Source organism: Ursus americanus, chromosome 15, assembly GCF_024610735.1.
Source record: "Ursus americanus isolate L20-20 chromosome 15, mUrsAme1.1.p, whole genome shotgun sequence".
In the NCBI taxonomy this organism is placed as follows: Eukaryota; Metazoa; Chordata; class Mammalia; order Carnivora; family Ursidae; genus Ursus; species Ursus americanus.
Window position 1 is genome coordinate 23,947,018 of NC_142141.1, and position 13,183 is coordinate 23,960,200.

Genomic DNA, 13,183 nt, shown 5'->3' on the forward strand with positions numbered 1-13,183 from the left:
AGTGAAAAAAGGAAAATATAAAAAGCAGAAAGAAAAAAAGATACATTAGTCTTATTCTGTAATAAGAATAAGAATTACAGCAGACTTGTCAGAGAGAAAAAATACAAAAGAAGACAGTAACTTTTTCCAAGCATTAAAAATTTTTAACTGTCGATCTACAATTTACCCATCAGAAATAAATTTTAGAAGCAAAAGTAAAATACTTTTTCACCTTATTCACTTATTATTTTCACCTACAAAAGGTGAAGGAATTCATTACCAACAGGAGCTGCACTGCAAATGTCCAAGGAAGTGCTGTAATCACAAGGAAGCTATAGCAGATGGAAATCTGAAAAATGATAAATATAGAGACAAATGTAAGACTTTTATCCCTTAATATTCAAGTATCTTCAGAAGATGATTGACTGCTTCCAGCGAAAATAAGATTACATTTGTGGGTTTTATGACATATGTAGAAGTAAAACGGGTGACGAGGTAGGCACCAAGGCAAGGATGGGGTAAATGGAAGCATATTTTCGTATGGTTTTTAAACTGCCATGAATATAATATAATAATAACTGTGGTATGTTAAACATGTGTATTATAAATGTTTAGCTAAGAATCCATCAGGATCTAAAACAAAATCATACAAATAAAGTATAATCAGAGGGAAAAGCTAAAGTTGTGCGCTGTTCCTGGAAAATTACCATCATTCATAGGCTGGAGGATGTGCTGAGGATGGAGTTAGCAGGTGTCAAGCCACAGAGGGCTTTTAAAAGCAAGAGGGTACCGCGGAAAAATTTTCAAGCAAGGCTGTGACAAATGACATTTAGGTTTTAGGGAAAGGGTTCCAAAAGCTTCTTGGAAGATGACTTTAAGATGAACATCGGAGGAATCTGACCAGTTAGGACGCTTTTCCAACAGTCTGGGCTAGAGATGGTGACCTGATTTGAGATGCTAGATTCAGGAATCATGAAGGAATTAAATCAACAAGACATGGTAGTGGATGAGATGGGGTAATGAGAAGATGGATCCTAGAGCTTGGGCTCTTGGTAGGTGGTCTTACTACCAACCAGGACAGACAATGTGGAAGAGTAGGTTTGTGGGGCAATGGTCAAGTTCAGGAGAGGACATGTTAAGTTGGTCGTGCTAAGGGGCATTGCATGGAGGTGGTCAACTGTGCAGATGATGCCAGAGCTCTAAGGAGAAGCTGGGTTAGTGGTAGAAATTGGGAAGTCCTCAGCACAGAGACAGGTGAAACCACAGACAGGATGAGTTCACCGGAGGTGGGAGAAGAAATGGAACCTAGGAAGGAGACAGAAGGAACAGTCAAGGAAGTGTGAGGGAAACTGCGAATGCACATCGTCATGGAGCCTAGGAGGAGATTCTAGATGGAGGGAAGTGATCAGCCATATCAAGTACAGCAAGAAAGTTATGATTAGACAAAGGCTGAAAAAAATGGCCTCCATTTGGACAATGGCAAAGTCACAGTGACCCCAGCAAGAAAGTTATGATTAGACAAAGGCTGAAAAAAACGGCCTCCATTTGGACAATGGCAAAGTCACAGTGACCCCAGCAAGAAAGTTATGATTAGGCAAAGGCTGAAAAAAATGGCCTCCTGGACAATGGCAAAGTCACAGTGACCCCAGGCTGACGTCATACAGCATCATCCAGACGCCAACCACTTTTATCCAAATGGCTTACATTTAGATAATTACCCACAGTCATTTTCATATTTCCCCTCTTTCCTTCAAAGTTTAAACTGTTTTATTTGCTGGTGTGCTGGCTGTCTCTGAAATTACGGATGCACTGGGAATGTTTTCCATATTCACTCTGTGCCCTTTCCATTTACCACTGTCACCTCGGAGTCAGCATGGGCCAATACAAAAGTAGGTGCAGGCATCCACCAGTGAAAATAGGTTATCTTGTTGTTTACCTCCAGGGTTTGAGACCACCTTGTTTTCCTTTCCTTCCTGAGTGAGGCCACCTCAGTATCATTCAGTAATGCTGGCTGTTTCTGGCAGTGATGCCCCTGCCACTGCCCCTTGGCTCACCTTTAGTGCTTATGTCTCCATTATGCTCACACACAAACTGTTGGGTATCTGCTGTGTGCCAAGGTTTTGATGGCTCGATATCTTGGAATCCAGCTGTATAACAGAAATGAAGGAATGCTCAAATGCACAAAGTCCCCAGGGAAGTGGGATGGCCTGGGAACCAGAACAGAGAGAAAGTGAGGTCTAAAGAGGACTTTTCTTCTCTGATAGCGGACAAAAGAATGGGGTGGGCAGAAACAATTTTAAGAGAACAAGAGAGGAAGCATTCACCTAATGTCCTCCATTTGTTCTAGATATAAGAATTTTACCTTGGGGTCCATAGAGCCCTTGGGAGTCTGTGGCTAGAATTCAGGGAATCCATGGAATTGGATGGAGAAAAAAAAAATCACATTTTTATTTCCTGTTTTTGGTGCCAATATAAATTATTTATTTAACAAGCACATAATGCTTGCTATGTTCTAGTCACTGTTCTATATCCTTTAAAATCCTCTAAAATGCCCTTTAATGTTTATAACAAGTTTATGAGGCAGGTGACTACTGCTGCCTCCTTTTTACATAAGAGGGAAATGTGTTAGCCATCTATTGCTGTGTAGCAAATTACCAAAACTTCCCAGCTTTAGACACATTACCTCCCAGTTTAGGGAATCAGAAATCTGGGCATGGCTCATGGTCTCTTCAGGGCTACAGTCAAGGTGTCACCCAGTTCCAAGGACCCGTCGGAAGATCTGACTGGGGAAGGATCTGCTTCCAGGCTTATATATGTGGTTGCTGGATTTAGTTCCCTAAGGGCTCTGGGACTGTGGGCCTCTGTCCCTTGCTGGCTATTGGCCGGCTGCCACCCTCAGCTACTGGCCACATGAGCCTCTCCAACATGTCAACTCTCTTCTCAAAGCCAGAGAGAGAGAGAGTTTTCCAGCAAGATGAAAGTCATGGAAGTGATATCCCCTCATCATTGCTTCTATTGGTTAGTAGCAAGTTACACAAAAGGATGGGATTATATAATCTGTGAAGAGCAGGCAGTGGTAATCATGGGGGGCCATTTTAGAGCCTGTCCACCACAGGAACAGAGGCCCAGAGGGGATTAGTACTTACCAAACTCACACAATTAGTAGCAGTGTCAGGATTCCAAGTAGGGAATGTCATTCCAGAATCTATGTTTTCCCTGCACTCTGCTGCTTCCTATGATGTAAATTAGATAAACTAGTGCATACACAGAATTTTCTGTTAAGTCACACTAGAAACCATGGATAAAAGTTTCCTGAGAAAAGAAGGACAAAGTGTGACTAGGATATTAACTCTTTATCAGATATATGACATGCAAATATTTTCTCCCAGTTAGTAGGTTGCCTTTTCATTTTGTTGGTGGTCTCCTTTGCTGCGTAGAAACTTTCTAGCTGATGTAGTCCTGCTTATTTATTTTTGATTTTGTTGCCTTTGCTTTTGGTGTCAAATCTAAATAAATCATCACTAAGACCAATGTCAAGGAGCTTACAGCCTATGCTCTCTTCTAGGAGTTTTATGGTTTGGGGTCTGACATTCAAGTATTTAATCCATTTGAGATTATTTCTGGGTATGGGGTAAGACAGTGCTCTAGTTTCATTCTTTTGCATACAGCTGTCCGGTTTTCCCAACAGCATTTATTGAAAAGACTGTCCTTTCCCTGTTGTATATTTTGGTTCCATTGTCATAAGTTAATTGACCATATATGCCTACGCTTATTCGGGCTCTCTATTCTGTTCCGTTGATCTTTGTGTCTGTTTTTATGCCAATACTACTGTTTTGATTACTATAGCTTTGTAATGTGGTTTGAAATCAGGAGAATGATGCCTCCAGCTTTGTTCTTCTTTCTCAAGATTGCTTTGACTGTTCTGGGTCTTTTACGGTTCCATATGTGGGGAAAATGAAGCTCCTTGGTGATGCGGTCAAACAGCCAGTGAAGGGCAGAGCTGGGGCCAGAGCCTGCTACCCTGATGCAGAGTTCTCAGGGCCTTCCATTCCAGGATGTGGGAGAAGCAGGGCAGACTGCGTAATGCAGGACCCAGAAGCCTCACTCTGCCCTCACTCCACACGCCTCCCTGGTGGTCGCCCTTGCAGTTGACTGAAACTTAGCAGCAGAGAGGGGTGAAGTAGAGACGGAGAGGCAAAAGGGGGCAGAAAGGAACACAGAGGGGTGCCAACACAGGGGGAGCCAGATCTCAAGGGTGAATGGCGTCCTTTGGCCACGGCTCTGCACACCGCCCCCGAGGGCCGCACTGAACCCTCCATCTGTAAAGCTGACTCAATCTGAGCGACCCTGACTGCACTCTGCCCAGCCAGATGGGTTGTAGAGAGCTGCATCAGGTTCCATTGATTTATCAGCAGTATCTTTGTCAAGCACTTAAAAAAAAAATCACATTTGGTTAACAAAAGGACAATCATTGTGCCCTGTCCTCAACGTTTCACGTCATCTCATTCATAACTGATTGCACCTCTCACGCGAGGTTTCCTGAGTCAAGCCACAGGGACATGTACAGATCTTCTGCAACTTCTCAAAGCCTATTTTAATTTTGCTGCTTAGATTAGGATATGCCAGTGCTCTGGACAAAACAAAGATGCTGTTAAGTCCTCTTCTGCCTAGTTGTTCAGCCTGGCACCCCGCAGGTGCATTCTCCCACACGAGGGCCCACACAAGTCCACCCCTGCCACAGCAGGTTCCGGACAGGATTGTGAGAATGACATTTACTGCCTCAGCAGCTGACTTGTGGATTGACACAGAGACTCGACCGCGTGGAAACGCGGAGTCACAGAGCCATAGAACTTAAACTGGGGCACAGAGTTCACATAATAGAATGCCTTGCCTTTACTTCAAGACATAAAGAATCTCCTTCCGACCAGGGGGTATATTTTATCCTCTTTACACTATTCATTTAGAAACGGAAATGAGCGCATTGTCGCACAACAGAGAAGCATGCCGCTGTGTATTGGTTGCTGATATTTAGACTGAAGTAATGTTACATATTCCTGGTAAACTGAACTTCTTATAATTCTAAAGTTTCTATGTCTAGTAATTCTTTATTCTATAATGTCTACTTTGACTAATTTTTTTAGCATAGTGATCCAAGCTTTCCATTGATAGATATTATATGGTGCTTTCCCTCCCCCAACCATTTAATTTCCGCCTTTAGTTGGCTTGGTATTGAAGTCGTGTCTCATATAAAGAACATGTAGTTGAGTATTTTATCCAATCTGACACTCTTGACTTCTTTTTTTTTCCTCGAGAGAGAGTGAGAGAGAGAGAGAGAGAGCCTGAACGGGAGGGTGGGGCAGAGGGAGAGGGAGAGAGTGAAAATCTTAAGCAGGCTCCACACCCAGCATGGAGCCCGACATGGGACTTGATCTCACGACCCCGAGATCAGACCCATAGGATTATGACCTGAGCCAGAATCAAAAGTCAGACTCTTAACCCACTGAGCCACCCAGGCGCCCCTAATACTCTTGACTTCTAATTAGAATATCTGTTCACACTCAGTGGAATCAATGGTATATTTTGTTTAGCTCTATTATGTTAATATGTTTTCTATTTCACTTAGCTGTTGTGTAGTTTTAATTTTTTAACATCAAACCGTAGTATAGCATTGTGGATAAAAGCGCCGGTTCTGGAGTCAGGCTGTGTGAGAGCATCTCCTAGTTCTGCTACTTACTAGGCGTGACCTAGGCACGTTTCTGAACCTTTATAAGTTTCATTTTCTTAACAGTAAAATGAGAAGATAACCGCAATCATAACAATTTGGGCCGTTGTGAGAATTAGTTTTTTAAAATCACAGGTAAAAAACAGTAGTACTGTTTATACAATATGCTTTGTATCCATCTTAACCACTCTTTTATTAATAACATGATTTCTAAAGCTGATATATTTCCATATCTGGCCAAAAAAGTAGGAGCTGCATCTGCTACTCCCTACGACCTTTCAAATCAATGTTTTCTAATAATTTAGATCGACATTTGTATGTATTTTTGACAAGGAAAAAATAGTTACCTCTTAAAATTTTTAACCAATTTTTGTGCATGATATCTTCCTGTCTCTTACATTATCTTCTTGGATTCTGTAGCGTGGGTTTTTGATGCCCTGCCCCGTATTTCCTTGGTCCTCCTGAGTTCAGCAGTAACCACAATAGATATTTTCCCTGGACGCTTTCCACATCAAGAGGCTGATCTCTTTCTTCTGCCTGAAAGCTTTCTCAAGCACCCTGGGAGCTCGATCCGCTGCTGGGAGGAGCATCCCGGAAGTGCAGGGAGCAACAGTCGGGGGATAAATGGTCCAGCACCCTGTCCTCTGCTAGTATGATTCTGAGGCGTTTTTTTCCCAATCATTCAGAGTCCCTAGTGAGTGTGTCCAATTCCGCATGGCAACCCACTCACTAGCGCACTCCTCTTAGCTTTCCTTCCACCCTCGTCTCACTGGCCCACTTTTCTCACTTGTGTCTCGGGGGCTCATCTTCCAAATAAATACGTGCACTCAGAGTCCTTCTCAAATGCACTTTCTGTACATTTTGAGATTATCATATGCTTTTTCTCCTTTGTGTCTTACAGTGTGGTGGTTTTCAATAATTTGTTTTCAAAAGTTAATCAACATTACATTCTGAAAATAAAGTTAATACAGTTGTGATATACCATTAGATAAGGCGAGATGAGATAAGATGGATAGAGGGATCGATGGATGGATAGATATAAAGACGGATGGATGGATAGATGATAGATAGATAGAAATGGATTCCATTTGTTAACATGGTTTATTATAATTTTCATTTCTTATAATGTCCTCACCAGGTTTGGGCATCAAAGTTATGCAGCCCTTATAAAATGAGGTGGAGAGTATACCATCTTTTTTATATTCTCTGGAAGAATTTGTGGGAATTTTTATTTCTTTCTTAAATGTTTAGAAGAATTTCTCATGAAAGTCATCTGGACCTGTAGCTTTCTTTTATGGGATGGTTTTTAATTTTTTATTCAATTACTTTATTTTTAAAAATATTTTATTTATTTATTGAGAGAGAGAGAGAGCAGGAGCAGGGAGGAGAGGAGAAGGAGAGGGAGAAGCAGACTCCCCACCGAGCAGGGAGCCGACATGGGGCTGGATCCCAGGGCCCTAGGATCAGGCTCTGAGCCAAAGGCAGTTGTTTAATCAACTGAGCCACCCAGGAGTCCCTCAATTACTTTCGTAAATAGATCTGCTCAGATTTTCTGTGTTTTCATGGATCAGTTTTGGCAAATTTTTTTTTTAGGTATTAGTACATTTCATCTAAGTCGTCATATATATTGTCATAAAGTAGTTCATAATACCTTTATGTGAACTTTGTAATCTCTATGGGATACTTTTTCTGTCTTCTCATCCTTCTAAAGATTTATTCCTATTTTTTTATTTCTTATTTCATATCAGTGGTATTTTGAGCATGGAAAGAGGCAAACATTAGCTTATTGTGCCCTATTTAATCATAAGTTCAATTTAAAAAATACTCTGAATTTAGGCAGAAAAAAATCAAAAAATTTGTCAAAGAGATTATCTTTTATGAAGGCTATAAATCACCTTTGATGGCTTTTGAAGTGAAATTTTCTGAAGCTCTCATTCTGTACCTTTTCCCCCCTCTTGCAATGGAGAGAGAGTCACACGTGGACTCTTTTTTGGAGCCAGAATTTCTATCTGGCTTCATTTTCTTTCTATTACCCTCAACAAACCTCCTTACTGTGTCCAGGTCGGACCCCTCCACTACCAGCAAAAACCACCCTAGTTTACCGGGAACTACTCCAACCTTACATGACTTACATGGGAACAAAAATCACAACTCAGACTTGCAGTAGAGGTTAAACATAACGCATCGGAAGTGACAAGCGCAGTACTTGCCTCACCGTTGTACCGCACGTGGGAGCTACCGTGCTTGACCCGCCAACGTGCACGAGGATGGCAGCCCATGTTGAGATGGGTGGTTTTTCACACACTTAGGTAAATCTCTCACTGTGGGCAATAACTGGCACATAACTGGCACATTTTGTTTGAGAGTCTGAATCGAAGTCCTGATCTTCCAGTACAAATCTTGTCTCTTAGATTCCTGGAACCACTGTAAAGTTTCACAGTTTGATAAAGGCACCACAGTTCTTTCCTATAGTGTATAAAAGGGAACGGTCAGGTGATGAGGCATGGATGTATCACCAGCACTCAGTACAGTGCCGAACACATAGGCAGTTAGTATTTTTGGTGACTGCATGTCAAGAAGAGGGAGAGGAGAGGAAAACTCCCCTACAGAATCTGAACTATTTTCACGTATATGCTTTACTAGCACTATGCCTGGCCTATGATGGTGTTCCATGTTTTTAAAATCAAGTATTACTTTTGTATTTTATAAAGAGTGCTTACAAATCAACAAGTAAAGATGGGCAGGCTAAAAGACAAACAGAAAAGAAAAACCAAATTTACAAAATGCGTATTTGAATATTCGACATAACTAGTATTCAAAAACTACAAACTTTAGAGAAGAGGGTATCTACCCCCATACAAATAAACTCAAATAGGCGACGAAATAGCTTAAAGATTTTCTGCAGAATTGGTGAGGGTGCAGAGAATAACGTGTCCTTATAAAATGCTGGTGGAATGGCATGTTGGCACAACGTTTCTGGGAAGGACAGCTGGGAAATGCATGTCAAAAACTTCAAAATGAACTAATACTCTTTGGTACAACATCTCCTTTCTTAGGAAATTATTGCAAAGAAATTACCAGATAATTTTATGGGGCTGTAGATACAAAAAAATTGTTACTTATAAATAAATGCATTGGAGAAAAAATGTTGTCAACAGATTAAGGAAACTTTTATATCTTAATTACTGATGGATATTAGTGGGTTTTATTTCAAACACTCAAAAACCAGGGAGTAAAAGAGAGTAATTGTTATGATCACCAGGTGGCAATGTGGCTCTTTTTTTCCAATGGAACATTTTCCCATTTGCTCCAGGTTTGCTCTATAGAAGTTCACAACGTTCTTTTTTTTTTTTTTTTAAGATTTTATTTATTTATTTGACAGAGATAGAGACAGCCAGAGAGAGGAAACACAAGCAGGGGGAGTGGAGAGGAAGAAGCAGGCTCATAGCGGAGGAGCCTGATGTGGGGCTCAATCCCGTAACGCCGGGATCACACCCTGAGCCGAAAGCAGACGCTTAACCGCTGTGCCACCCGGGCGCCCCTAGAAGTTCACAACTTTCTTGACAAATGCATTCAGGTTTCTAGTATCAGAGTCCTGGAATCAAAACTGAGAGTTCCAAGGGAATTCAAAAAACGTACCTAGTTCTGACTCCTCATATCCTTTCCACACCTGACTGGAGTGTTACCCACGAGCGTTACCCCACACACGTGAAAACACCTCCTACCAAAGCTGCCCTTAGAGATGTTAGGGAACTCTTGCACTTAAAAGTACTTAGGGGGTGCCTGGTTGGCTTGGTCAGTAGAGCATATGTGACTCTTGATCTCAGGCTTGTAAGTTTGACCCCCACGTTGGGTGTAGAGATTACTTAAAAACAAAACCTTAAAAAAAAAAAAAGTTCTTTAAACAAAAATTTACTCCCGTTCACCCCAGCTTACTCTGCTCTCTGATGCCACATGGAGCGTGTCTCCTCTCCCCTCTAGAACTCAAAAATAGACGAAGATAACTAGCACTGTTTTCCCATATTTAATCTTACCCTCTTTCCCAGTTTTCTGTTCTTGTACCATTTTCTGCATTGTTGTAGTTTTCTCTTTGTATATTGCTGCCATTCCCACATTTTCCAAGCAACCGTGTAGCTAGTGCTTAGAGCCTGGGGCTTTGCGATCCTGATACCACTGCTTCCTAGTTGCATGTACTTGGGCGCGTTACTTACATGCTCCGAGTTTCAAATTTTTCAACAGTGAATGAGGAAAATAGTAGACTCGATGATCTCATAAGTGGTGATGAGGATTGAATAAGACAGTGTGAAAAGCAACATGTCTGGCACATAAGAGGTATTCAGTTTGTGTAAGCTAGAACTAAACTTCTATTTTCTGTACAATAATACTCAGCTCATAAGTCATTGTGGGAATCTAATCAGAACGTCAGTAAACTGGCTCCCACAGTGTATCACACTCACTAAGCATTGCATAGGTGAGCCACTGTGCCCGGGTGCCTAAGGCCTCAGTGACTCCAGACTTCTGAACACATAAATGAGGGGAAGAGTGGTAGTTTGGTTTTTTGTTTGTCTTTTGTGAGACTTTATATTTTTTAGAGTAGTTCTATGTTCAAAGCAAAAGTTAGAGGAAAATAGAGAAATTTCTCCCTGCTCGCACACGTGCATAACCTCCCCCATTTTCAACACTCCCCGCCAGTGGGGTACATTTGTAGCAACTGATGAACTGACATTGAATGTCATAATCCCCCAAGTTTACTTCTTCTCCTCTCGTCCCACCCCCAACTAGATACACTTTAGGTCGAGCCCAAAGCCACCAGGAGAATTTGTCTCGCCAAAAAGTTGAGCCCAAAGAAGATGGTCTTTGGTGTCCCCAGGCTACAATTTTTGGTGTTATGTACTTTTTCTACATCATAATTATCTGAGACCGCCTTCCATTTTCAGGGAGTTGTTGTCCTACATTCTCTCCCCAGTTCCCTATCTAAATCCATACTTAGATCTTCCATTCCATTTAAGGTCCTTCAGTCTCTAATGATTTGTAGGGTAATTGTCATGAGAGAGATGCCTAATCCTTTATAAAGTTAGTCCTCAACAAAAGATTAATGAACTGATTTGGTAGCATATTACTGCTGTCTACTCATTGGGAGTTGGGAAACAGGACAACTTCCCCACCTTTTTAAAAAAGATTTATTTATTTATTTGAGAGAGAGAGCAGGCACCCACGACTGGGGGGAGGGGCAGAAGGAGAGGGAGAGAGAATCTTAAGCAGGCTACGTGCCCAGCGCGGAGCCCTGCGGGGCTCGCTCTCACGACCCTGAGATCATGACCTGAGCCAACATAGAGTCGGATGCTCAACTGACCAAGCCACCCAGGCGCCCCAAGAACTTCCCCACATTTTAAGATTGTTCTGGTATAGACGATGCCAAAGAGTAAAACTTAATTCTATCTTCTCATATCATGTATCTTACATTTCTCAAGTTCAATATCCCAGGTTGTCACTCTCTCCCCTGAGCTGTTCTATATGCCAGGAAGAGTTGAACCAATAAACTAAAGACGACTCTTCACCCACTCTAATTCTATTATATTGGTGGCCAAAGGATCAGATTTCTCTAGAATCTTACTTGTCTCATTGCAAAAGTCCCCAGTGGACATGGGACACAGTCAAAGCAGCAGAAGGACTCCCCCTCTGGAGCAGTTTTTCTGAATCCAGGACCACAGCTCTGAGAACATTCAGAGACAAGAGTCTGAACAGAAATTGGAGAGTAGTGTTGAGGAAGGATCTGAATATTGATTCAGATGAGGGGGAAAAGATTGGAATAGAAAAAATGTGAAAATGTATGCAATACATAAGGAAAAAAGTTACCACAATCAACAAAGTGAAAAGGCAACCTTTGGAATGGGGCAATATTTCAAGCCGTATATTTGATAAGGCTTAATTTCCAAAATATATAAGGAACTCCTAGAACTCAAAGGTGAAAAAAAGCACAGATAATCTGATTTAAAAATGGGCAGAGGAACTGAGTAGACATTTTTCCAAAGAAAATATGCAAATGGCCAACAGACCCATGAAAGGTTGCTCTCCATCACTCATCATCAGGGAAATGCAAATCAGAACCACACTGAGCTACCACCTCACACCTGGCGGAATGGCTGTCGTCAAAAGGACGAGAACTAACAAGTGCTGGCGGGGAGACAAAGGGAACCCTCACACACTGTTGGTGGGAATGCGAATGAGTGCAGCCGCTGTGGAAGACAGGATGAAGGTTCCTCAACAACTTTTTAAAATATTTTTTGAAATTAAGAAAAAATAAAAAATAGAACTACCAGCCATCCCACTTCTGGGTATTTATCTGAAGAAAATGAAATCACTCTCTTGCAGAGATAATCTGCAACCTCGTATTCAGGCAACATTATTCACAACAACCGAGACATGGAAACGACCTAAGTGTTCATCAATATATGAATGGATAAAGAAAATGTGATTAGTCAGAGGATCATGTTAAATATAATGAAGGAAAGGAATTAGACACAACAATTTTATCGATATAGTCTATACTTAAAGAAACATGGAAGTGTTATTTTGTATAGTAATTCATGCATTTCAGTATTTGTGGTCTGTTGCTTTAGAATATTGTGATTTATCATTTCTTTATTAATAAAATTGCTTTTCTATGGAAAAAAGAAATGTGATTATATACACATGTGCACACACACACAGATACAATGGACTATTATTCAGTCATTAAAAAAAAAAAGAAAATCCTGCCATTTTCAACAATAAAGATGGACTTTGAGAGCATTATGCTAAGTGAAATAAGTCAGAGAAAGAAAAATATGCTGTCACTTATATGTGGAGTCTAAAAAAGCCAAACTCCTAGAAACAAAGAGTAGATTGGTGACTGCCAAGGACTTGGTGTACAAGAGATGAGGAGGCTTTGATCAAAGGGTACCCACTTCCAGTCATAAGAGGAATAAGTTCTGGGGATCTAATGTACAGCATGGTGACTATAGTTAACAATAGAGTGTTGTATACTTGAAAGTTGCGGCGAGAGTAGATCTTAAATGTTCTCACCACCACCGCCACAACAAAATGGGAATTATGTGAGGTAAAAGGAAGGGTTACCTAACCTTATTGTGGTAATTATTTCTCATTATATACATGCATTAAATCATCACATTGTGCCCCTAAACTTACACATCGTTATATGTCAATTATATCTCAATAAAGCTGATGGAGAAAAAAGTTACCTTTTCTGAACCAAGAATAAAATACAGGTAGTAAATGTGGATGGTAAAAAAGGAACCTAAGACAAAGCATCCAAATGTTGGGTACATGTATGGGAGGGTCTAAAAATCTAAATATTGCGCCGTTAGTAAATGCTCAATTGCATCACGAGGAATGATTTAGTGATATAAAAGTTAGTGCCGGGGCGCCTCACTGGCTCAGTCAGTGGCGCATGCAACTCTTGATCTCAGGGTTGTAAATTCA